At 35.9% G+C, this 24,881-nt stretch overlaps 1 protein-coding gene across 4 annotated transcripts in view; it reads right to left on the bottom strand.

The window, feature by feature from the left end:
• Positions 1–24,881, bottom strand: part of Arhgap5 (Rho GTPase activating protein 5) — a 75,692-nt gene that overhangs the window by 37,939 nt on the left and 12,872 nt on the right. The window lies entirely within an intron of this gene.

Below are 24,881 nucleotides of genomic sequence, written 5' to 3'. Positions count from 1 at the left end.
CCATTACACAGAGACAGTACAACAAATTATACAGCTAGCTCTCCCAGGACCTGAGCAGTATCCCAGTTTTCTCAGGGTCCCCTAAAGACGCCACTGCCCCCAAACAACAGGAAGCAGTCTAGAGAACACGATGTCCACATTCTCAAGAGGTGAGGTTTTTGGTCATTCGGTGGGTTATAGATGTTTGTCATTGTTTAGGGGGTTGGTAACAAGTTGTTATTGGCCACAATTAGGAAAAAAGCTGAAAGATTATATTCAGGGATCTCTTTCTGAAGGGAAAAAGGGGGCATATAATATAGAAATGATGGGATAAAAGGGTGGATTGTTGAGTTTACTTTTGAACAACCACTAGTCTCAAATACTTTACATTGGTATGGATTTTGGTATATTGATACAAATTTAAGGTTATTTTTCTTATACTGTAAATATGTTTCTATTGTATCTATTCTGCTCATTTAAAAATGTAATATATAATTAAGAAAGACAAGTTAGTAGTTAGCCATCTATAATAATCAAACTTATACTCATGTTAGGTATGTTTTCAAGGTTAAACAGAGATATATTTTAAATAGACAGATGGTCTTCAAGCACTTCAAAGACCTATAGACTATGACATTTAAAATGTTTCAATAACCTAAGGCTTTTCATGACAGTGAGACACGTCTGCTCCTGGCAGTACCAATTTACTTTAAAAAAGAATGATGGTCATTGAAGAGCCTCCATATGGGATTTACTTTCCTTTTTTTTTTAATACAATTTATTTTTATTTTTTGTGCATTGGGTGTTCTGCCTATTTGTTTATCTGTGTGAAGGTGTCAGATCTTGTAGTTATAGACAGTTGCTAGCTGTCATGTGGGTGCTAGGAATTGAACTCATGACCTCTGGAAGAGCAGTCAATGCTCTTAACCACTGAGCCATCTCTCCAGTCCCGGGAGTTTACTTCTTTTGTGGCAAAAGTTAGTCACTGGGCAAGAAATTGCCCTTGCCTCAACTGCTGACAGTATGTTGCCCAAATGAGATAAGCAAGAAACAAAAGAAAGCAACTGATACACTTTGCCAAGACAAGGTAGAACAGTCCTTCAAAATTCCTGCTTCACAGAAAAGTCTGTCAGATTATCCTAGGCCTGAAGGGTGAAGATAGATGCCTCAAAGTTGCAGAGAAACCTTGGGGTAAGGAGTAACTGTCCAGATGGCTATTTCTGTCATTTCTATAGTTTTGGAAGTTATCTGCTCTCCACTTCCTGTTTACTCAGATAATATTATATCCTTCTTGGGTCTCTGATGAACTTGAAGACTAGATACTTATAATTAGTTCTCCTTGTTACCAAACTCAAAAAAAAAAACTTATATAAAAGATATAAAGTTTGTAAGATTGAGAAACATAAAAGCTTAAGTTGTTTATCTAAGAAAATGTTTTGAGATCTAAAAAGATAAATTTGCCAAATACAGATAGACTGAACATTGTAAATATATTTCTTACTTGACTGTCCTTATTGTATATGATTTTACTATATTAGAGTTAAAAATTCCCCCCAACTCCTCTTTTTTTCTTTTCTTTTTTTTCAGACAGGGTTTCTCTGTGACACAGTCCTAGAACCTTTCCATTTTATTTAGACAAAAAGGGGGGAGGGATGTTGTGGGCTATTTGTACACCGTGTGAAGATATATTGTTGTGATTGGTCTAATAAAGAGCCGAACATCCAGTAGCCAGGCAAGAGGAATAGGCAGAACTTACAAGCACAGAGAGGACTCTGGGAAGAAGAAGGCAGAGTCACCAGCCAGACATGGAGAAAGCAGCATGGGCAGTATGAAGAGATGAGATAACCAGCTACTCGACAGAACATACATTAAAATAAATGGGTTAGTTTAAATTTTAAAAGCTAGTGGAACAAGCCTAAGAAAGGCCAAGCTTTTATAATTAATAATAAATCTGTGTCATTATTTGATAGCTGCTGGCAGGACAGAGACAGACTTGTTACATATATCTCCCTCCACTTCCCAAGTACGAGGATTTACATATCTGACAAATGTAGGATTTTAAGCTCTCCACATTGAGATTCATCCCTTGGCTAGAGTTACTGATCTATAAAGCCATTAATTCACACTAACTCAAAATAACATATAATTTAAAACCAATAAACTAAGACTAGATAATTATAACTTTTATAAAATTCTACCTGGTTCTCTGAAATAAGAGAAAAACAAGTATATATGTTGTTTATATAAATAGCTTGGGTTTTTTTTTACATTTAGTGAGAAATGAAGTCTCCAATCAAAAAATGTCAATGAAAAACAAGATCTGATTTACAATGACACAATTTTAATTGTTACTGCCTTCATAAGCAAGAATTTATGCAGCCGGGCGTTGGTGGCGCACGCCTTTAATCCCAGCACTCGGGAGGCAGAGGCAGGCGGATCTCTGTGAGTTCGAGGCCAGCCTGGGCTACCAAGAGAGCTCCAGGAAAGGCGCAAAGATACACAGAGAAACCCTGTCTCAAAAAACCAAAAAAAAAAAAAAAAAAAAAAGAATTTATGCTATTTATACTGCTATTTTTAAAACAAATCTTATGTCTGCAAAAACATGCTTATATTTGCAAATAATTTAAACTATGTTATTAATTAAATGTATAGCAGGTACTTTAAATTCTCAGTAAAAATGAACAGACAAGGAAGACAAATAGTTTTCTCCCCTCCCCCTTAGTGCAGAAATATCAGCAACATACTCATATAAACATTATAATGAATAATACTAAAACCTTAGAAATATAAACTCTGAACAAACTCAAGCACAGCTAGGCTTTCAAAGAACTTAAGAAAGCAAGAAAATTTGGAACTCTCTTAGAGATTGTTTTTGAGATAAAAATTAAATGCAAAACAAGATAAATGAAGAAATGTAAAGAAAATCTTTTGGCAGCAGCAACAGAAAAGACTATGACTGAAAACACCAGAATAAAATATTAAGGATCATTAATTAGCATGCTACCTTTTTACCAGATCACTCCTATTACATATAGCCAACCAAATACATGGAGTTTGCTCTCAATTACTTTTTTAAAAATTTCATGTATATGTACTTTATTTACAACATCCCTTCCCCCTCCTCCATCTTCTCCCTCCAGTTTCCTCTTAGAAATACACCCACTACTCTCTCTCAAATTCATGGCCTCTTTTAAACTTTTGTCATACAAACACATGCATATATACACAGAAAAATATATATACAACTTTCTGAGTCTACTTAGCTTTACTCATGTGTATAATTTTAGGGCTGACCATTTGATATAAGATAACCAATTATGGGGTTCATCCCTGGGAAGATGGATTTTCCATCTCAAGTCATTAATTGTCTATAGCTCTTCATCTAGGAGTAGGGTTTGTTCATGTTTTAAAAAAAAGTCTCTCTCCTTGTTAGCTGCTCATCTAAGATACTGGGTACACTTCTGATAGACAAACCATGCAGACATCATTTGTACTAGCTGGCTCCAATTTTCCTTCCTTCACTCTTAAACATGCACTCAAATTAGTCCCCACGACACTCAGCATGCTTCTAAATCCATCTGATAAAGTACAGATGATTGTTTTCCAACAGTTCTCAGTTCTCATTTTCCTTAACTTCTCAGCAGTCTTTTTAGTGGACTTCAAGGAGATCACCCTATTACTACTTCATGGCATATTTTTCAGCATACTCTGTAATAATGGTATGAATGACTTATACCTCACCCTTGATTATCTTCTCCATATACACTCACCTACTTGGTTATGCTATCTACATACTGATAATGCAAATGAATAATCAAATACATCCTTTCTCCTGAACTGTAAGTAATGTAAAATAACTTTACTCCAATGTCTAAGAGAGACTTTTTAACATGTCCAAAATTCCTGATGTTTTCCATAAAATAAACTGTATGTTGCAAGATATTTGGTTACACTGTGTAAAGTTATGTCACTCTGAATGGTTTATTAAAGAGCTGAATGGCCAATAGCTACATAGGATTTCCAGGCACAGAGGATACTGGGAAGAAGGGCAGAGTCTACAAGGAAGACAAGGAAGACATGTAAGAGATGAGATAATAAGCCATGTAAGAGATGAGATAATAAGCCATGTGCCACAAGACAGAAAGTAAATTAATAGAAATGGGTTAAGTTTTAAGAGCTAGTTAGAAACAAGCCTAAGCTATCGACTAAGCTTTCATAATTAATAATAAGTCTCTGTGTTGTGATGTGGGAGCTGGCTGGCAGATGAAGACTAACTACTTCTATACATGTCAATGGTTGGCAATTCCATTTCAAGTTGCTCAAACTAAAAATACTTAAGACATCTGTTGTGCAATCCTGTCCTCTGGGTATGATATGGCCACTGCCATCTGTAAGTCATTATAACTGTGATTACCCACAGAAGACGTTTGTAACATTAGGCCTATGTGGAATATACCTTTACACTGTGTGAACATTATGTTGCTGTGATTGGCTTAATAAAAAAGCTGACCGGCCAATAGCTGGACATGATAAGGTTAGGGCAAGAGCTAAACAGAGAATGCTGGGAAGAAAGATATAGTCAGAGGAATTACCAGCCAGACAGAGAGAAGAAAGATGGACATGCCATACTGAGAAAAGGTACCAAGCCACATGGCAAAGTGTAGATAAAAATATGGGTTAATTAAAAATATAAGAGTTAGTTAGTAACAAGCCTGAGCTATTGGCCGAGCATTTATAATTAATATTAATCCTCTGTGTTAGTTACTTGGGATCTGGCAGGTGGTAAAGAAAACTCCACCTACTGGCCTACTAACATTCTCTTGTAGATGAGGTGGCACATGAGGTGGGTCACAAGGCAGCCCTACAAAGTGTTTTCTAATCATACAAGGTAGCTCATCTAACCCTGAGAATATATAAGTGGTTAACATTTCTGGGATTAAGGGAAATTCCGGTGGTATAGTTGCCTGTGCTTCCACAAGTAACCTCCCATCTGTGCTCCTGAAAATAAACCCAATTAAGCGCATTAGCTCACCAAACTAGATTAGTTTAGTTAGTTAGTTAGATTAATTAGTTCCAAAGAGCGGAACCATTTCTTTGTGCTACTCTCTATGACATATCAGGGGTTTGTTCCATGTCTCCCCAAGAAAACTTATTCAACATAATCTTTTATCTCTCTTTTCCTCTCATACCTTACTTCCAGTTGCTAAGCAGATGTATAGATTAGTAATCCAGATATGATGATAGCTTTGTGAACTCAAGGAAGAACAGTAAAGATGATAAGGAAAAAACAAACAAACATGTATTTCTATACAAGTGCTTTTACTGGTATTCCCTATAAAGCTAGGCTATTCTCAAGAGAGCGACCAGAACTCCCCAATAGATGGCCTGCAAGCCTTGCAATGCCACTTTATATTGACCCCATTCTCCACTATTTTCATTATTTATTCCCTCCAGCTACATGGCTTCTTTGACAATTTAACATGTCAACAATGTTGCTGCATTAGTACTTTTACATTGGCTGTTCTCTTTGTATCCTCAAAGGAAGCTCACAGTAAAAACCATTAAATATTGAAATTCTGCTGCAGTCTTCCCCAGCCCTCTTCCACTACTAATCCCCACAACACTATATAACTTACTCATATCTCAATACTATGTAACAGTCATATCTTATTTGTCTTTCTTTTTGAGGGAGGGGTAAGGATGTGGGAGGAGAAAACTTACCCTGACACAATATACAGGCTCTACCTAAGGCAAGGGATTTTCACCTATTTTGTTTGTCGATATACACCCAAAGATCAGAAACACTGCTTGTGAAATAAACTAGTACAAATGATCAAAAAAAAAATTAGTTTTAATTTTTAAACTTTATCAATCTAATTAAATCTAAAATTTAATCTTCTAAACTAACAAACTTAATTTTTATACAATAAATCCAGGTGAATCACTGAGATAGAGTCATGTTGAACTCAACAAATGTCAAAGTATATTAAAGGCACCCAGACAGAATAAATAAACCACCAATAGTGGAGATGGGGAGGAATATACAGCTAGCTTCAAAGTTCTCAAGACAACTCTAAGAAGATTCTCTGACAAGAGTATACACAGGAAAAGTGAGTATAAAAGAATTCTATAGTCATCTTAGCTTGGTGGCTCATGCTTGTAAAACTCCAGCATTTGGCAGCTAGGGTGAGTGAGGAGAATGCTCCAAGTTCAAGGACAGTTTGGGCTAAAAAGTGAGAACTTGACCCAATAAATCAATCTCTTTAAAAGTTATAAACATATAATGAAATATCAATAAAAGAACTTAGCATAGTAGATTTTCTATATTAATCCTAGCACTCGGGAGGCAGAGGCAGGCGGATCTCTGTGAGTTCGAGGCCAGCCTGGACTACCAAGTGAGTCCCAGGAAAGGCGCAAAGCTACACAGAGAAACCCTGTCTCGGAAAAACCAAAAAAAAAAAAAAAAAAAGAAAAAAAAGAAAAGATTTTCTATATTAAAACCTAAGAATGAACACTGTGTACAGTTAAACATTTTAAAAAAGCAACCAAAATCATGTTATTAAATAAAACCCAGATCTGGGGAAATGTCTCAAAGGGTCAAAGTACACAAGCCTTGTACCAGTGTTTGCTCCCTGGAACCCAGGTAGAAAGCTGGATGCAGTGGCATGCACCTGTAATCCTAGCACTTCTACTACGAGATGGGTAGTAGAGACAGAACTGGCAGGAATCTCATCGCCAGCTAGCCTGGAATATGCGGAGTAGCAGAAACAAGACCCTGCTTCAACAAGGTTGGCAGGAACTGACTATGGAAAGTTTTCCCCTGACCTCCTCACACTCATATACAAAAAAAAATAAACACTAAAGACAAAATATAATTTCTACTTTTTCAGGTAAAGCTATAAAAATTTTTGTTAAAAAGACTAAAAAGCCTCAACCTACTCTATAAGAAATGATCACAGGGCCTAAGAAATGGCTCAGTGGGTAATAGTTTTTGCCACCCAACTTGATGTGAGTTCACTCTCTGGGATCTTCATGGTAGGAGAGAACTAGTCCTGGCAGGTTGTCCTCTGATTTCTGTGTGTTCATGCCATGTACATGCCCATATGCATACATACAAAAAAATTTAAGTGCTATTTAAAATTTCTTAAAAAGGAGATAACCCTAATACATGTGGTATAAATATAGATAGGAATATATTAGGTATACCATATTTATGAATATAACACACATATGGTCGAGTATTAGAATATACTGGTGGCTGAGTTAAAAATAAACTGAAATGGGGTATAATTAAAGATAACTTAAAGATAAAATAAGAAGCAAGCATGTGGCTAGTTTGATTTTTTGGTAGGGTTTTGTGTGTGTGCATGTTTTTGTTTATTCTGTTTTGTTTTTGCTAAAGATGCATACAAAACAGAAAACAAGAAAAAAGGCAAAGTGAAACATAAAAATAGAGTAAAAACAGCTATTTTAAGTCATGCAGACTAAGCACAAAAATAAACCTAATTAACCATTTAAAGAGAATCCAAAGCCTTAAAATGGAGAACTCAACAAATAATGCAGAAAAGGATCCTATCTCAATGTAATAAAGGCTGCACTCAACCAACCCACAGCTAGTATCATACTGAACAGACTTCCTCTAAGATCAGGAAGAAAAGAAAGGTGTTCACCACTCCTTATTCAATACACAAGGAGAAACTATGTGGGGCCAAGCAGGCAAGAGAAGAAATAAAGACAAAGAGGAGCAAAAGTAAGATCATCCTTGTTTGAGATGATAGGACACACCGAAAACCTGAGATGCCATCAAAAGACTATTACAACTGATGAGCTGTATAAAGTAGCAGCATTTAAAAAAAAAATGGCTTCTCTATGCACTGATAAATTTTTGAGGACAAATCATGAAAATAATCCTGCCACAATACCTAAAATAAAAAAAAATATCTAAGAGTAAACATCACCAAGAAAATGAAAAGCATCTAAAAGGAAAACTACTAAACACAAAAGAAAAAGAAATTGGAGATACAAAAAGAAGCAAAGATTTTACAGGTTTCTGGGTTGAAAAATTATTAAAATATCTACACTACACAAAGGTATCTACATAGTCAATGTAGCCTCCATCAAAATACCAATGATCTTCACAGAACTAAAAAAATACCCTAAAATTTGCATGGAAGCACAAAAGATTTCAAATAGTCAAAGCAATCCTGGTCCAAGAGAACAAAGATGGAAGCATAATAATAATATATGATTTCAAGAGACACTGCAGAACCCACACATTCCACTATAATATGTATAAGGTCATGCTTTATGAAACAAATGGATCAATGGAAAAGAACAGATATCCCAGAAGTAAACACACATTCCTATAGCCAACTACTATTTTCCAATCAAAGTGGAACAAATATACACTGGAGAAAGGACAAGCTCTTCTGATTTCTTAAGATTGAAATTTAACCGCCATCTCTCAACCTGTACACATACAATTCAAGGGAGATTAAAGACATAAATGTAGTAAGTCTAGAAACCATAATCAGTGTAAAAAAAATTTACAGAAAACACATCAAGACATCACTGTAGGCAATGGTTTCCTAGAAAGAACCCCAGAAGCACAGAACTTTATAAAAAGTGAAAGCCGACAAACAGGATTATATGAAATTTTAAAGCCTTTACACAGAAAAAGAAAAGAATACAGGGCAGAGACAACCAAAAAATGGGAGAATGTATCTGCCAACTACTCATCTCATAGAGGGTTAATATCCAGTATGTATGAGGAACTCAAACTTAAAAAAAAAAAACAAAGACAAACCAACTAAAATGGGCAAATGATCTGAACAGGTATTTCTTAAAAGAAGCCATACAAAGCCCAACCAATTTTAAGAAAAAGTGTATTAGTACCACTGCCTATCAGAGAAATGCAATCAAAGACAGTAAAATACCGTCTCACAGGGCTGGGGAGGTGGCTCAGGAGGTAAAGTGCCCACCACATAAACATGAGGAACAGAGCACTGATCCCTAGACCTAAGTAAAAAGCTGATCATGGTGGTACATGCCTATAATGCTAGCTAGCTCTAGCCACTGAGTTTGTCCCTGGCACCCCTGTCTTCTTAGCTCCATAAATATGCCCATACCCACATTTTTAAGTTTAAGAAAATGAAGACCTTTATTAACAGGCACCTGTAGTTTTGCTTTTTAAAAGCAACTGTTTGTGAGCACCCACATATGTGCGCTGGGTGGGTGCATTCATGCCAAAGCATATGTGTGGGAATCAAAAGACAACTTGCAGAAGTTGGTTTTCTCCACCATACCGGTTCCAAATATCAAACTAAAGTCATCTAGGGTTGGCAGCAAGTACCATTACCTGCTAAGCCATCTTACTGGCTGCTGTTTTGATTTTGTTTTTTGGTTTTTTTTTTTTTTTTTTTTTGGTGGTAGTGGGAGTTGCCAACACGGTTTACAAATGAAATTTAAAAATAAAAATCTTAGATATGACCAGATATGAAGCAATTTGAAAATCATTAAAGGTGTAATGGGTAAAAATTTTGTTCTACTCAAGACATTTAAAGTTAAAATAATAAAAAGCCTTATCATGCAAAGACAATGAATACAAATTTAATTAATAAGACAAGCAACAACAGTGTGTTCACCTCCAATCTTTTCTTTATTTCTAACTGTTGGAATTTCACTAGAGGACAACTGTTAAGAGACGGTAAACTGCAATTGCCCAGCCTTATCCTGGTCAGCCTCTGGGACAGATGAATTCTCAGGTGGAAGGTGTGTGGAGCAGCTGTTTCTTTGTCTTGTGGGATAGGAAACTGTGTCAGCTATGAAGTAGTTGAGTACCAACACTGAAATGTTTGCGGACCTTGGGTTTTAATTTGGTAACTCTTACCTTCTTCAGGCAGTCTTTGGCAAACACCAAAGAACTATGGCCATGACTCCAATACATCTTTCTGCTCTGCGGCTACCTTTCTGTTTTATGATGTCAGAACCCTGCATCATCCCTCCCTGAACAGAACTGAGATAGTATTGTCTATATTCATAGTTATTTCCACATGTAATGTTAAGAACTTTTCCCTAATTAAGATTGCTGTTGCGCCAGGCGGTGGTGGCGCACACCTTTAATCCCAGCACTTGGGAGGCAGAAGCAGGCGGATCTCTGTGAGTTTGAGGCCAGCCTGGGCTACCAAGTGAGTTCCAGGAAAGGTACAAAGCTACACAGAGAAACCCTGCCTTGAAAAAAAAAAAAAAAAAAAAAAAAAAAAAAAAGATTGCTGTTTGCTAGATCTGGACTTCTGGGGCATTGTGCCTCCACTGTCCATTCTAATAATTCTGCTGGTAATTGTATGGAGGACTGTTAGGATATGGATAGCATTTATAATGGTTACATTTTTGATACATCTTTGAAGTCCTGGACCAGTACTTCACCAGGCTCTATAACATGTACTGTCTCCACATTTCTTCCTCTTTTAACATCAAATCCCAGTTTATCTATTTCTTACACTGTAAATGTGGGCTAGTCAGATGTCACAGCTTTTGGTATCAGTTTGGTAGAATACCATTTTAGTTTCTTACACCGAACCATTTTGCTGTTTTCCAAACCTTCCTGATGATAACCTTCTAGTCTTGGTCACTGCACTTATCCTTCCCTTCCGTCTACTGACGACTGTGGGGTTGGGCTTGGTGCTGGAAGCAATGGAAGGAGTGGATCGGTTGCAGCCATTAGACACGCTGTACTTCTTCCATGGTAATAATCATAGCCTGGGAAGCAAATAGCTCTCAGGACTTTCTGGAGTTTGTTCTCTGTTCCTTATTAGCTCTACAAGTTTTAACTCCTCTAAAACTTAACTACTAGCAGCTTGCTGTTAACAGAAGGAAGCCTCATAGATCACAGTCAACACATACTTTCTATGTTGTACATATTATACATGCTAAAAAAATAAGCGAGAATTGGGCACCACTTTTGATTTTGATGTACAATGAACTAGAGAGACAAGTGCTTACTCAGGTGGACAAAGGATCTCCCTCAAATCAACAGGAAGTGGCTATGCAATTATTAGACTACTGCATGAACTATAGTTAATTTATGAAGCAATGACTGAATAGCTTTGTATTTGCCTATATTCTCTTGACTGTAAATGGTGCCATAATCTGTTTGTGTGCACTGTTAGTAAATTTTAGTTTTTCATATAGATGGTATATTTAATAGTATTAAATAATGAAACTATTATATATATATATATATATATATAATATATATATATATATATATAATTATTTGGTAAGAGTCAATTGAAATGGGTGCAATTAGCTCACAGTCAGTTAATTGGACTGTTGAAGCAGGAAGGCACCAAAGTTAAGAAAGGGCATTCGACATCCAATCGTACGAATGACCCACTGTCTCTTGTCTCTATTTTTTAATCTGTTTGTGTTTGCTTTTGTGTTCATTGTTATGACAATTGTTGTTCTTCTTTGCTGTTTTTTACATGCATGTCTTAAGGAAGGACGTAATGTGGAAATCATTAGAGAGGAACGCAAGGCATTAATTAAGCACCAGGATAGTCTATCAGAATCAGACTTTAAAGGGGAGAACTTAAGTAGGCCTAAAAAGAAGAAAGAAAAGAATAAAGAAAAGGAAAATAAAGAAAATAAGCCAGAAAAGGAAGGAAATTCAGAAAAGAAAGGGAACCCTTTATTTTCAGTATTAGACGATGAGTTAGATTCAGATGAGGAGGAAAATTTAGAGAAAGCCACCGCTGAATATGAGGAAGAGAAATATGGGTGGCGGTGGCGACCCCCTCCTTATAATGTTTATATAATGTGTGTGTGTATATATATATATATATATATATATATATATATATATAAAATGCATTCAACACATACCACTTGAACTGTGCTCAAATGCAATTCCCCCCAAAAAACTGTCACAAATCTCCAAGAATACATCCCAATCTCTCAACTCCTTATATATGGCTTCTCTTACCACTCTACTAACATGCTATTAAAGACTTTTCATCCTTCTTAAGCTCTCATCGACATTCTTTCTTAGACTTCTGCCCTAAGTATTTGCTCTTTTGACTTACATGTAGGAAGAGGGCACTCCTCTTTGCTTTCTATTTCTGCTCCACTGCTCACAACTACTCTTCCACATAAACTCAATCTGAGCTCTTCTGTCCTCTAGCTGTTCCACACCCTTCAGTGAATAATCTAATGCCAGTTTTAAATCCTTCTCTTAGTACCAGAACTCATAAATCTAACTTGAGACTGATTGTGTCCCCTGGGATGTTAACAGATACTTTAAACACAACATAAAAGGTAAGAAGGAATAAGTGCCTTCCGAGGCAAACCATCCAGTCGCTCAAAGCCCAAACCCCTTCCCCTCGGCTCTTCCTGGTGAACAAACCAGAAGCACGGTAGTAACACTTTCAGAACACTATTTAGAATCTGGTAACCTTTCTCTCTTTTTTTAGTACATGTATCGGACAATAACACATAATGGATATTCGGTTAATCACTAACAGAAAAAACGTAAAACTATAGGCAGTAATCCAAGGGCTCTCTACTACATAAGGTTTTTGTTAGTAAATGCATAAAGTATTGTCAGTTTATTCACCAGCTAATTGGAACTTTAAGATTTATTTTTGTTTTATGTGCATCAGTGTTTTCCATGCATATATGTCCATCATGTCTGTGCATTGTATGTGGAGACCAGAAAAGGGTGTTGATCCCCTGGAATTAGTTATAGTCACTTGTTACCTGTTATGCTGGGAACCAAACCCAGTCCTCTCCAACAGCAGCAAGTACTTTTAACTGCTGAGCCATCTCGCCAACACCATCCCCCGTCAACCATTTTATTTACCTAATTACAGATTCTTTTGATTGCCACTAAATGTTTGTTCCTAGTTTTAAAGATCCCATCTGAATCATACCTGTTGTGGATATTGCTCTGTATAAATAAAATGCTGATTGGCCAGTAGCCAGGCAGGAAGTATAGGTGGGACAAAGAGAGAGAAAAATTCTGAAAAGTGGAAGGCTAAGGCTGAGGCAGAGACGCTGCCAGCCGCCACCATGACAAACAACATATAAAGATGCTGGTAAGCCACGAGCCACATGGCAAGGTATAGATTTATAAAAATGGGTTAATTTAAGATAAAAAAAATTAAAAAAAAAAAACAAAACTAGATAACAAGAAGCCTGCTGCGGCCATACAGTTTGTAAGCAATATAAGTCTCTGTGTTTTTACTCGGTTGGGGACTAGCAGGTGAGAGAGATTTGTCCTGACTGTGGGCCTGACAGGAGCTAAAGAAAAAAACTCTAGCTACACATACCAAAGAATTATTACTTGTAAAGATACAGGTCAACCTTAAATGAATTCATTTGGACACAACAGCGTATAAAAACTGAAGAATTTTCCTGTGTATCATACCTGGTTACTGTGAAGGACAGAAAAATGAAGGACTTTAATGCCCTCAAGAAACATCAAATCTACATGAAGAAAAAGAAGGAAACTTACCCACACTTCACTACCAGTTATTTACAGTACATACAAAATAGTTGACTAAATGGGAAAACAACTGGATGCAAGGCTTAACTCCAGACTCCAGAAGGCAGGGTTTTACATGCACAGTAAGACGTCAGGGAGTCCAGAAATTAAGTATCTAGTCTCTTAAGTCATTTGGCCCCCAAATATCTGACTGTTACATTTAGGTTAAGGACTGAGAAATCAGAAACTGTCATTTACTGCTTATTGTACATTAGACATTTGTTCAAAGGATGTGCACAACCCTAATCTTCACGACAGGAGCACTGACACAATTATATGTTGTACCTATCTGATGTTCTCAGAATTTCCCACTGTACAGGATCGAATGACAAGGGCAGAAAAGCAGACAAGAGTCACACTGCAAATAACTTTCGGGGCCTCACTGAGGAGTCTGAATTCTACAGATACCACAAACAAGCTGTAGGAAGGGAGACGAGGCATTTCCATCATAAAGTAATAGAGAGTCTGAACTAATGCTGACTGGAACAGAGAAACTCAATTAAAGAATAATTACACTGTAAATGCTGGTGATGTGGAGAAACTGGATAGACCATCCATTGCCAGTGGGAATCTAAAACGGTACACCCACTCAGAAAGATAGTAAGGCAGTTTCCTTACAAGACCAAATATGAAGTGATCCTATGAGCGAGCAATTATAGTCCTATTCTAGAAACACAAGGACTCATTATTTATTTTTTTTTAAAAAAATCTAAGACACAACCCAGTGTTCTTCAATTTAAAAACATGGATATACTCATTCTGTAGAATATTATTCAGCAATAAGAGGGAACAAATCATTGAAAAATGCAACAATTTGAATAAATCTGAAGGGAATTATGCTAAATGAAAGTCAGTCCTAGAAAGTTACCTACTGTTTGATTTCATTCTTTTTTTTTTTTTTTTTTTTTCTTTTTTGGTTTTTCGAGACAGGGTTTCTCTGTGCAGCTTTGCGCCTTTCCTGGAACTCACTTGGTAGCCCAGGCTGGCCTCGAACTCACAGAGATCCACCTGCCTCTGCCTCCCGAGTGCTGGGATTAAAGGCGTGCGCCACCACCGCTCGGCTTTTGATTTCATTCTTGTTGTTGTTGTTGTTATTATTATTATTATTATTATTAATATTATTATTATTATCATCTTCTTTCAAGACAGGGTTTCTCTGTGTAGCCCTGACTGTCCTGAAACTCACTCTGTAGACCAGGCTGGCCTTGAACTCAGAGATCCGCCTGCCTCTGCCTCCTGAGTGCTGGGGTTCAAGGCGAGTGCCACCACTACCCAGCCTCATGTAATATTCTTGAGTCACAAAACTACCCAAACAGAAAGCAGGCTAGAATCTGTAGGCAGTTAAGACTGGGGGAAGGGTGAGGAGGAGGAGACTATGATTAGAAAAGAACAATAGAAGGACTGGCTGGGGTGAAACTGGTTTTGAATCTTTACTCTAGTGACAGATATACAAACTCATGCATGTGAAAATTTTCAGAACTAAATACACACATAAACAATTCAGAAACTGGGGAATTAAAAAAGCAGACATCTAATACCAATGCAATGGTTGTGATATTGTACTATAGTCTAACAAGATGTTATACTATTGTAGCAAACCTGAGATCTCTGTATGTCTTACAATGACATAAAAATCTACAAATTATCACAAAATAAAATATTTAGTTAAAAAAAATGGCAATAGTCCAAGTAAGAAGTAATAAAAACTGAACTAGGATTGCAACAATGGAGTAGAAGCAACACATTTGATAGCAGAATAAAGAGCAGCTGAGTATGATGAATAGCAATAGCATGTAGCTCTGATGCGTAGCAGCATGCTCCTAAAAACACATTCTTGCTCAATCATGATGAGGACAGAGAAGCAAAAGCTATGACCTATGAGGAAAAACCTGCCTTTCTTACCAAACAGGTACAAACATGCCACATATAGCTGCCTTCTTAGAATCACAGAGATCTCCTTAAAGACTACATTCAGCTGTACCAATATTTCTCAAACTTCAGCACTGGAGACATTTTGGGCTACCTGATCCATAGCTGTGAGAAATAGCCTATGAATTTTAGAATATTAGCAGCATCCTTGACTTATATACTAGAAGCAACACTCAAATTCAGTGGTGACAGGCAGACACTGTCATATGGTCCCTGAAAAGCAGTTAATTACACTGAGAACCACTAGTCTAAGTTGGTGAAAATAAGGAGGAAGACCTCAAGTCTGGTAAATGGCTACAGATAACATTCCTGAAAAGTCTGAGAATTTTAACTTAAAAAAAAAAAAAGAAAGAAAGAAAAAGAAAAAGGTCCCAAGGCCAGGCACACGGTAATCCCAGCACCCAGGAGGCAAAGGCAGGAAGAACGTGTGAACTCAGTTTGGGCAACACAGGAAGTCAAAAAGAAGAGAACAAATAAAGTCTGTTCATGAATCAAGATGAGGAATTCTAGTGTGGTGCATACAAAGATACATGATAATCTTAACTGCTTACAGTGGAAGGAAAAAATATCTAACCATAATATTTAAAAAACAACATGGGAAGGGAGATGTCCAACGACACGTCAGTGTAAGAACTCTTTTGTGGACTTCGGACTCTATGAAAGTTTATTTAACTCCATTTAAAAGTAAACACACAAAAGTTCTGGGTATTGGCTGGGAGTCCAAATAGGCAATGAAAAACAAAGATGTGTGCCTTCTAAGAGAACTGGTCACTTTTCAAGCTAACCAAGTAAAATGAAAGAAGAAGAAATAACTGTAGTGAGGGTTCTTATTGACACAAGTTAGACAAACAACTTCTGACTTTAATTCAGAAAACTTTCTTCTGTAAGATAGTATCTTCCTAAAAAATGGTTTCAACGTCTCTAAGCCACCTAGTAGACTGGTTTAGTAATGCCATCAACAACAAATAATAAAATATAAACCAAGAGTGACCTGGACAAGGCACTGTCACCACATCTAGTTCTACAAGTGAACAGGTATTTTTTTTTTAATCAAATATCTACATTCTAAAGAAACTAAGTTTTATAGTATACATACAATTTCATTCCTACACCACTGATATTCCCTTTGACTTTCATCAAACCTATCAAACACCTTTCAGTGCTTGAATTAACTCCAATGTTTGCCAGTCAATGTATTAGTGAAGAATGAGAAAAACAAAAACTGAATAAAGAAAAATGTGAGTATATTCTACCTCTCTCACATTTTATAACAAGACCTCTTAAGCTAGGGTCCACAGGTCTTTAGAAAATAAGTGAAAACATTAAAACTCCAGTAAAATTTTATGTATGTACTTTTCCAGGAGGAACATTCAAATCTTTCTTCAGATTTTTAATGACTAAAAACAATTTCCAAAAATTCAAAACAACTATTTTATACAAAATATAAAAACTGTTCCTCATATTTGGATAACACTAAACAGAATCACAACATCACTTTTTCATACCCATGTATTCTGTGTTAAGTATTGGAAACATGAACACTACTTTTAATTAAAAAGCCTTTCTTTCTACTGAAGTCTGTCTTGTTTTGTTTTGAAACAAGGCCTCCCTATACAGACAAAGCTGGCTCAAGGTGGTCCTGCTTCAGCCTCTGAAGTGTGGAGATCTCATAGGTAGGCATGTGTCACTCCATCCAGCTTTGGTTTTTAAGTCATAAACTAATTTCTGTTTACTTGAGGATCCCTTCATCCTTTCAGCTGAGCCATCAAGAAAACATTAGAGCTAGAAATCATAAAAATGTATCTACTGTTTTTCGAGGATTGAATATGATCATTTATAATACACTAAAGTTAGTAGTATGTAAACCAGAAATGCTATAAATTCACCTGTCTTCCAATAGTAATAGCTATCCATCTATATATTAGAGCATAGTATCCTGCACTAAAAAGTACCTCCTTGACACATACTATATTCTTAACAATTATAATTAATTTGATGCAGAAATAAGCAACTAAGTTATAGGTCTCAGTAAAATATGAATTAGAAGTACTTTAAAAATTAATTAAGCATATTTCAATCTATATCTGAAAAAGAAATCAGTCAAATGTATAGTATAGGACATACACAAGAAATGAGAAAGGGCAAAATATAAGTGAAAATATATATTATATAAGTGAACGTATATAATACCATAAATTGGTGTGACCAGCACTGAAATGCTATTAAAGAAACAAATCTTAAGACTGCTTGTCATTCATGTTGCCCAAGATGTTCTTAAACTCCTAGGCTCAGGAGATCCTCCTGTCTCAGCCTCACATAGCTAGGCTACATAGGCACATGCATGCCATCATATATGGCAATAAACCACACTTAACTTTATACAAATTATAAACCCTGCACACCTAGCTAATGATTCAAAAGATCATTTTAGCTTACCAGTATAAAATAGAAATAATAACAAAAGCCAATGTTTTCCAGGTAAGACAATGATAGAGGAGAATTTACAAGTTCTGATACAGATACACCTTGCTGAAAATAATTTAAAATCAATTTTACTAGACTTAATTTCTTGAGAAAGAGCCAAGGGATAAATTGTATCTGTATGAGCTTCTAGTATTGTCAGTCATATAAAGTATTCATTAAAAACCTTTTTTGAAATAAATTATAATTACTAAACAGATTGTTTTGTTAATGTGTGTGTGTGTGTGTGTGTGTGTGTGTGTGTGTGTGTGTGTGTATTTTACTGTGACACAAAGTATAAGAACTTGCACTTATACTGAATTCAGCTGATCATAGTGCAATATATTGTTAGGTCAGGGACATGAATTGTAAATATGGTATCAATTTTTCCCATAGTAGGCATTATAGTTTATCCTTTAGAAATTACTCAGTGTTCTTGGGATAAAAGCTCAGACACAAACTCAGTATTCCTCTGACTCAATTCAAGACAAAAGGACAAAAATCAATGTTAGCTGAAGGGTTGATGGGGAAAAAAAAAAAAACTTTCTCATTTTCCTAAACATATGTTCTTCATAAAGGTGACTCTGGATCCTTAAAAGCAGAACTTCAAAGTAATAATGGTTAAGTAATTGATACCTTCCTCAACTGCTAATTTAGCAATAAATATTTCCCCAAAATAGGCTAAAAATTAAGAGAAAAATAAACTTTAAACAGTTTCAAAGTTTTGTTAAATGAAGACCTGCAGTAAATTCAATCCCAGCCCCACCAAAACAAAAACAAAAACAAAAAACAAGGAGAGATACATCCTTCAAGGTCCTAATTTCTTCAGATGTCATGAAGTTAGATGATACAGACTAAAAGCTGAAAGTACACTGTGCCTAAATTTATACTGGCTATAAAATTTAAAAAATTTTATATAGTTTATTATCTTTATACCGAAAAAGGAAGATTTACATGTCAAGTGAAAATGGTGGCTGCCCTGGTGGGAGGTTCTAGAAATTAGCATAAAAAGCAGGTGGCACAGCATTTCTTTCTTAGACTGGCAGCTCAGTCTATCCGATGTTCACTCAAACATGGGAGCATGCTCTGCAAAGTCCACATTACAGGAATGTGGGAGGGGCGGGTACTACATGAATGACCCATAAAACAGGTCACCTTGGCCTTTCCTGCTTTGTCCTCTGGGTGCCAGGCAGGTGGAATATGGCGTACTTCCCAGCTCCTTTGTTATCTTCCCTGAATAAAGTAATGCTTTCCTTTAACTATCTATGTGTCTCTGTTAAAGTCATTGTAAAGAGGCACAAGAATTTGGAAACTCCAGCTTCTGCCCTCTAGACTGAGATTCACTCCCGTAACAAAGTACTTTATTAAAATTGTTTTTCATACAGTATAGTCTGATCATGTTTTCTCCTCTCCTATCTCTTCCCATATCCTCCCCGACCTCCTTACCTACTCTATTTTCTGTGTGCTCTGTCCCCCCTCCCAGAGTGGAGAAGATCTCAAACAAAACAAACAGCCAACAAAACAAAAAGCAAAAAAACAAAAATCATAGAGTCTGTTTTGTGTTAGCTAACTACTCCTGGGCATGGGGCCTGCCCTCTGGTGTGGCTAACATACAGCGTGACACTCCATTACAGAAAACTGACTTTTTTCTTTGCAAGTAGGTATCAATTGCAAACAGCTTCTTGGTTAGGGGTGAGACCCCCTTGTCTACTTCCCACTCAGTGCTGGGACCCCATCTGACTTGAACATATTCAGGTCCAACAGTATTTATTTTAAAAGGGCAGTTTATTTAATAAAGACTATTGAGGTTCTAAAGGCATATGTTTCTAAACCTATGACTTACTATACTCCAAAGCATGTACTTTGCCAAGTTCTCATCTATTCCTAAATTAGTAGTCTTTTCATGATGAAATTTTATCGAGCATTTTTTCCCTCCATGTACCACTATCATGATACTTTTCCTCCCTTGTTTTTAGAGGAACTACATAAATCGAATTCTTAATATTAAGCTATCTTCTGTATATGCAGTATAAATCCAAATTGACTTAAGATTTTCCTTTTCTATATTGTTAAATGTTTTTTGGTCACTAACAGGTCCCTAATCCCTCATCTGAAAGCCAGCCATGCATTGTGAGGCATATCTTTAATCCTAACACTTGGGAGATAGAGGTTGGAGGATCAGAGTTCAGGACTAGCCTTTGCTATTAAGACCCTGTCTCAAAACAAAAGTCAAATTTACAGTAAAGGGGTGTGTGGATCTGTTAACTTTAAGAATTTTGTATAAATACTCATATGTATCATTTCTTTCTTATACCTTCGCTTTCTGGTTATAAAATTAAGGACAAATATAAGAATGAAGAATATATTCCTTTGCCTTCTATTCTCTGAAATAACTTGTATAAACACCAGAATTACCTGTCCCATAAAATTATCTGGACCAGGTATTTCTTTGGTGGGAAAATTTAACTGCTACTTCACAATTAAATCAAAGCTTTCTTATTTAGGCAAATTATCACACTGTAGCTTCTAGATGTTTATTTCAAACTTTCAAAGTAGTATGCACAAACTACTGACAGCACTCTCTGGCTATCTTTTATTTTCATACACTTCTAATTGTGTATTTTTTTTTATATGTGTGGGTTTATTTTAAATTTTTTTAAATATACTTTTATTAGTTCATTGAGCATTTGGTACTTGTCTTGTTAATACCCACCTATACGTCCTTTTTATTCTAAAGTGTTATTTATGGCTTCTGTATTTTCCCAATCTTGCCAACTTTATCTATTTTCTAGTCTTTCTGAAGAATCAACTTTTTAGCTGTTGATTTCCCATGTGGTCTCTGAATCTGAATCACTTTATAATGAAATGTTTTACATATTTCTCTTACCTAGTCTATCTACATGTGTGATCTAAATCTCTTCCTAGAACATTCTTTATTTGAAATGCTTGGAACCAAGAGTGTTTCACATCTCAATTTTTTTCTAATTTTGTAGCATCTGCATAGATGAGTTATCTTGAGGATGAGATTCAAGGCTAAACATCAAAGTCATTTGTTTCACATATACCTTATAAACAGTCCAAAGGTAATTTTGCAATCCTATCACACATAGGCCTTGCTTAGATCCAAACTAGTGCTACAGGTTCAATAAAAGCCCTTAAAATGCAATATTAATATTTCAGTACCCAAAAATTAAGACAATTTCTGTATCATCTTTCACTTTATCCAGACAATTTGATGCTTCTGCATAATTGAACATTTTTCTCCATCTAAAACTGTTTCTTAAAACACATCAAAAAGAAAACCACTGATTTACTTTCCTTCATCAAGTTTTGTGAATGGCACTCTATGGTGATCCTTTTCTACTCTGTACACATTAAAAAAAAATGTTTATTTAGACTACAGTATCACAAAATAACAATTCTTTGTTTTCCTCTCCAACAAATGTAATGTATCCTAGCTACTGTTCTAAATAAATGTTCCTCTTTTTATCACAGCAATGCTAAGTATGATGTCTCTGTTTTTCCAGATGGCAACACAGAGGTTGAACAGTAAGCAGTTGAGTCTGAATTCAAAACCAGAGAAGTCTGGGTCTATAGAATACCACACTGATTGCACCTGTTCTTGTCTAAAGTTGCATAACCTATATTTATCTTTTGAAAACTATGGACTAGAACCACTTACATAACTAAAAACTTTACAAACCTAAAACCTTATAAAACAATTTCTTCACTTTTTAAAATTTCAAATATACAAACTATGGATCTAATAATTAAAGCAATGTTACATCAAAGTCTAACACATTTCTGAAAAGAAGTCTGAAAGATGGCTGAGAAGGTGACTTTAATCAAACAGAAGGAGAGTAAAAGTGTAACTTAAAGCCAATTCAACACTAGAGCAAGTGTAGAAAAGACTGACGTCAAACGGAGGTAATTAGCAAATAACAAAAATTAAAGGCAAAGTATCCTATTTGCTAAGATGCTAGTGATTATTAACAGAGCGATTATCTTACATACTCTTAAAAAATGAAAACCCTACACCATTTCAGTTATGATATACTTTCAAACTCTTGAAGACCATCAGATTTGAGAAGTGAAGGGGAAAAAAAGGACTTACAATCAAATAATTAGACAGCAAGGCACTACATAGGTGAATGAAACTTAAGAAGTAACATTCAATCCAAGGAGTTGTATAATTATTCAGTTGGCATGACAGACCATGTTAAAATTTCCAGAATATATTTGGTATATTCTTACCCTGCACTCATGAGAATGTAACTAAAAGAACTGAATAATACTGAATCACTAAAATATAGGTCTTTTGAGTCTGGTGATTACAAATGTATTCTGAAAAATAAGCCTAGAACAAACTTTCATGAAAAATGACTTACTCATTGTAGGAACAAAAAGACAGCAAAATTAAAACCTTGGAAAACTAACTCGCCAGTTTTAATCAATTTGCTACATGGAAAACATTGAAACACTGCTGCTAGTAGAGAAATTTTTGCATAGGGAATACACAATGAAGTACTTAATAGCAAAGATCCCAGTACCTTCAACTTAACCCCCAAATGCTTAAACAAGCAAACAAACATACCCGCACTTCATGCTCAAGCAAGAAGGGATAAATGTAAACAACCAGGAAAGCCGATGAAGGGCATACAGGAACTTCTGGCCATTCCTGCAACTACTGTTTAAGCTGAAATTATACTGGAGGATGAAGAGTTGGACCAGTTGGTAAAGTGCCTGTTGCATAAGCACAGAGACTTGAATTCTGATCAACAGCCACATAAAAACTGGCCTCATGACTAGACAGCCTAGCTAACTGGTGAGCTCCAGGTGCAGTGAGAGACCTGTCTTAAAGGACAGAGAACAGGCCAGAAAGACACCAAACATCAACCTCTGGCCTCCACAAGCATGCATGTATACACACACACAGTCTGTTTCTCTCTTAAAAGACAGCAAAACAATTAGGATTTGTGAATCAAAACAGAAAACACACATAAAGACACTACTGGAGTGGAAAGATTATAAACCAGTGGTTCTCAACCTGCAGTGGGGATAGCCTGCATGTCAGATATTTATATTACATTCATAACAGTAGCAAAATTACAGTTATGAAGTAGCAACAAAATAATTTTATGGTTGGGGGGGGTCATCACAACATGAGGAACTGTATTAAAGGGTCACAGCATTAGGAAGGTTAAGAACCAATGCTAGAGATTCTTGGTGTTTATGAAAGTCTGAATAACCAAGTTGAGTATTTCTTATTTAAATTGCTTGGAACCAGGGGGGTTTCATATCTCAATTTTTTTTCTTGTTTTGTGATGCCTGCATATAGAAAATGAGTCATCTTGAGGATGAATTTCAAAGCTAACATCAAATTCATTCATGTTTCACATATAATTTATAAACAGTCTAAAGGTAATTTTGTAAGTATTTCTAGTTTTCATTGTAACCTATTAGATATGGTAAGATATAAAATTTTTCCATGGGTAGTTTAATGTTGAGACCCAAAGGTTTCAGGTTCTGGTGCATTTTAGATTCTGATTTTCAGATTAAAGATGCTCAATCTATGCAAATTAGCAGAAAATATAGTTTGGTAATAATAAAAGATATTAAGACATCGCTGGGGCCGGCGGTGGTGGCGCACGCCTTTAATCCCAGCACTTGGGAGGCAGAGGCAGGCGGATCTCTGTGAGTTCGAGAGCTACCAAGTGAGTTCCAGGAAAGGTGCAAAGCTGTAGAGAAACCCTGTCTCGAAAAACCAAAAAAAAAAAAAAAAAAAAAAAAAAAAGGCCGGGCGGTGGTGGCGGCGCACGCCTTTAATCCCAGCACTCGGGAGGCAGAGCCAGGCGATCTCTGTGAGTTCGAGGCCAGCCTGGACTACCAAGTGAGTTCCAGGAAAGGCGCAAAGCTTCACAGAGAAACCCTGTCTCGAAAAACCAAAAAAAAAAAAAAAAAAAAAAAAAAAAAGACACGGCTGGGTGTGTGTGTGTGTGTGTGTGTGTGTGGAATACTCCTATAATTTCAGGAGGCTGAGACAGGAACACCACAAGTACAAAGTCAGTGAGGAGTACATAGTTCAAGGCTAACCTGAGGAATATAAGTCCCTATTTCAAAAACAAAACCCAAACAAAAAAAAAAATCACCTCAGAATTGTAGACAGGACTAACGATAAAAGGTGTTATGTGTAAGATGCCAGAGATTTTTACAGTCAGCATCATATGTCATGAGGTCATAAGAATATTTGTTACATGTCTAGGCTACATGAAAAGACGATTTAAATGTTTATTCTACCAAAACAAAGAAAATAAATACTATAAGCTTAAACTTTTAAAATGTCTATCCAAGTCATTTTTTTTGGGGTGGGGGGTTGAGACAGGGTTTCTCTGTGTGACTTTGGCACCTTTCCTGGAACTCACTTTGTAGCCCAGGCTGGCCTCAAACTCACAGAGATCTGCCTGCCTCGTCTATCCAAATCATAATGAGCAGTTTACTATATGCTGATAAAACAGAGTATTATAATTATTAGAAATATCCTTTTCCCTAATTGGGTCTGATAAATAGCAATCAGATGTAGGTAAGACCATAAATCAATCTGATGAAATGCTCAATGTAGAATAAAAATATATTGAATACTACCTTTATAACCATAAAATCCTTGAATGAAGGCTTATATGAAATCAAATCATAGTAATAGAAAGTCCTGAAATACTACTGTGAAAAAAAGTAGAATGCATTAAATATAACTTTAATACAAATCTGATACACATAAGGGGTCTAATGTTTAATACTATTAGATGAATTAAGTTATTGAAAATATAAGAGAAAAATAACATCCACAAGCTTCACACTTAAGAATATAAACTCATAAAGTATAAAGAAATAAAATGTACTAAAACTATAAAAACAAATCTGTTCCTACAAAATATTTTAAATTTTTAAAAATTCAAGAGATACTATATTTACT

This window comes from Peromyscus leucopus, chromosome 14 (assembly GCF_004664715.2).
Source record: "Peromyscus leucopus breed LL Stock chromosome 14, UCI_PerLeu_2.1, whole genome shotgun sequence".
NCBI classification, from domain to species: Eukaryota; Metazoa; Chordata; class Mammalia; order Rodentia; family Cricetidae; genus Peromyscus; species Peromyscus leucopus.
The sequence above is the reverse complement of the archived record's forward strand: the minus strand, read 5'-3'. Positions and strand labels throughout refer to the sequence as shown.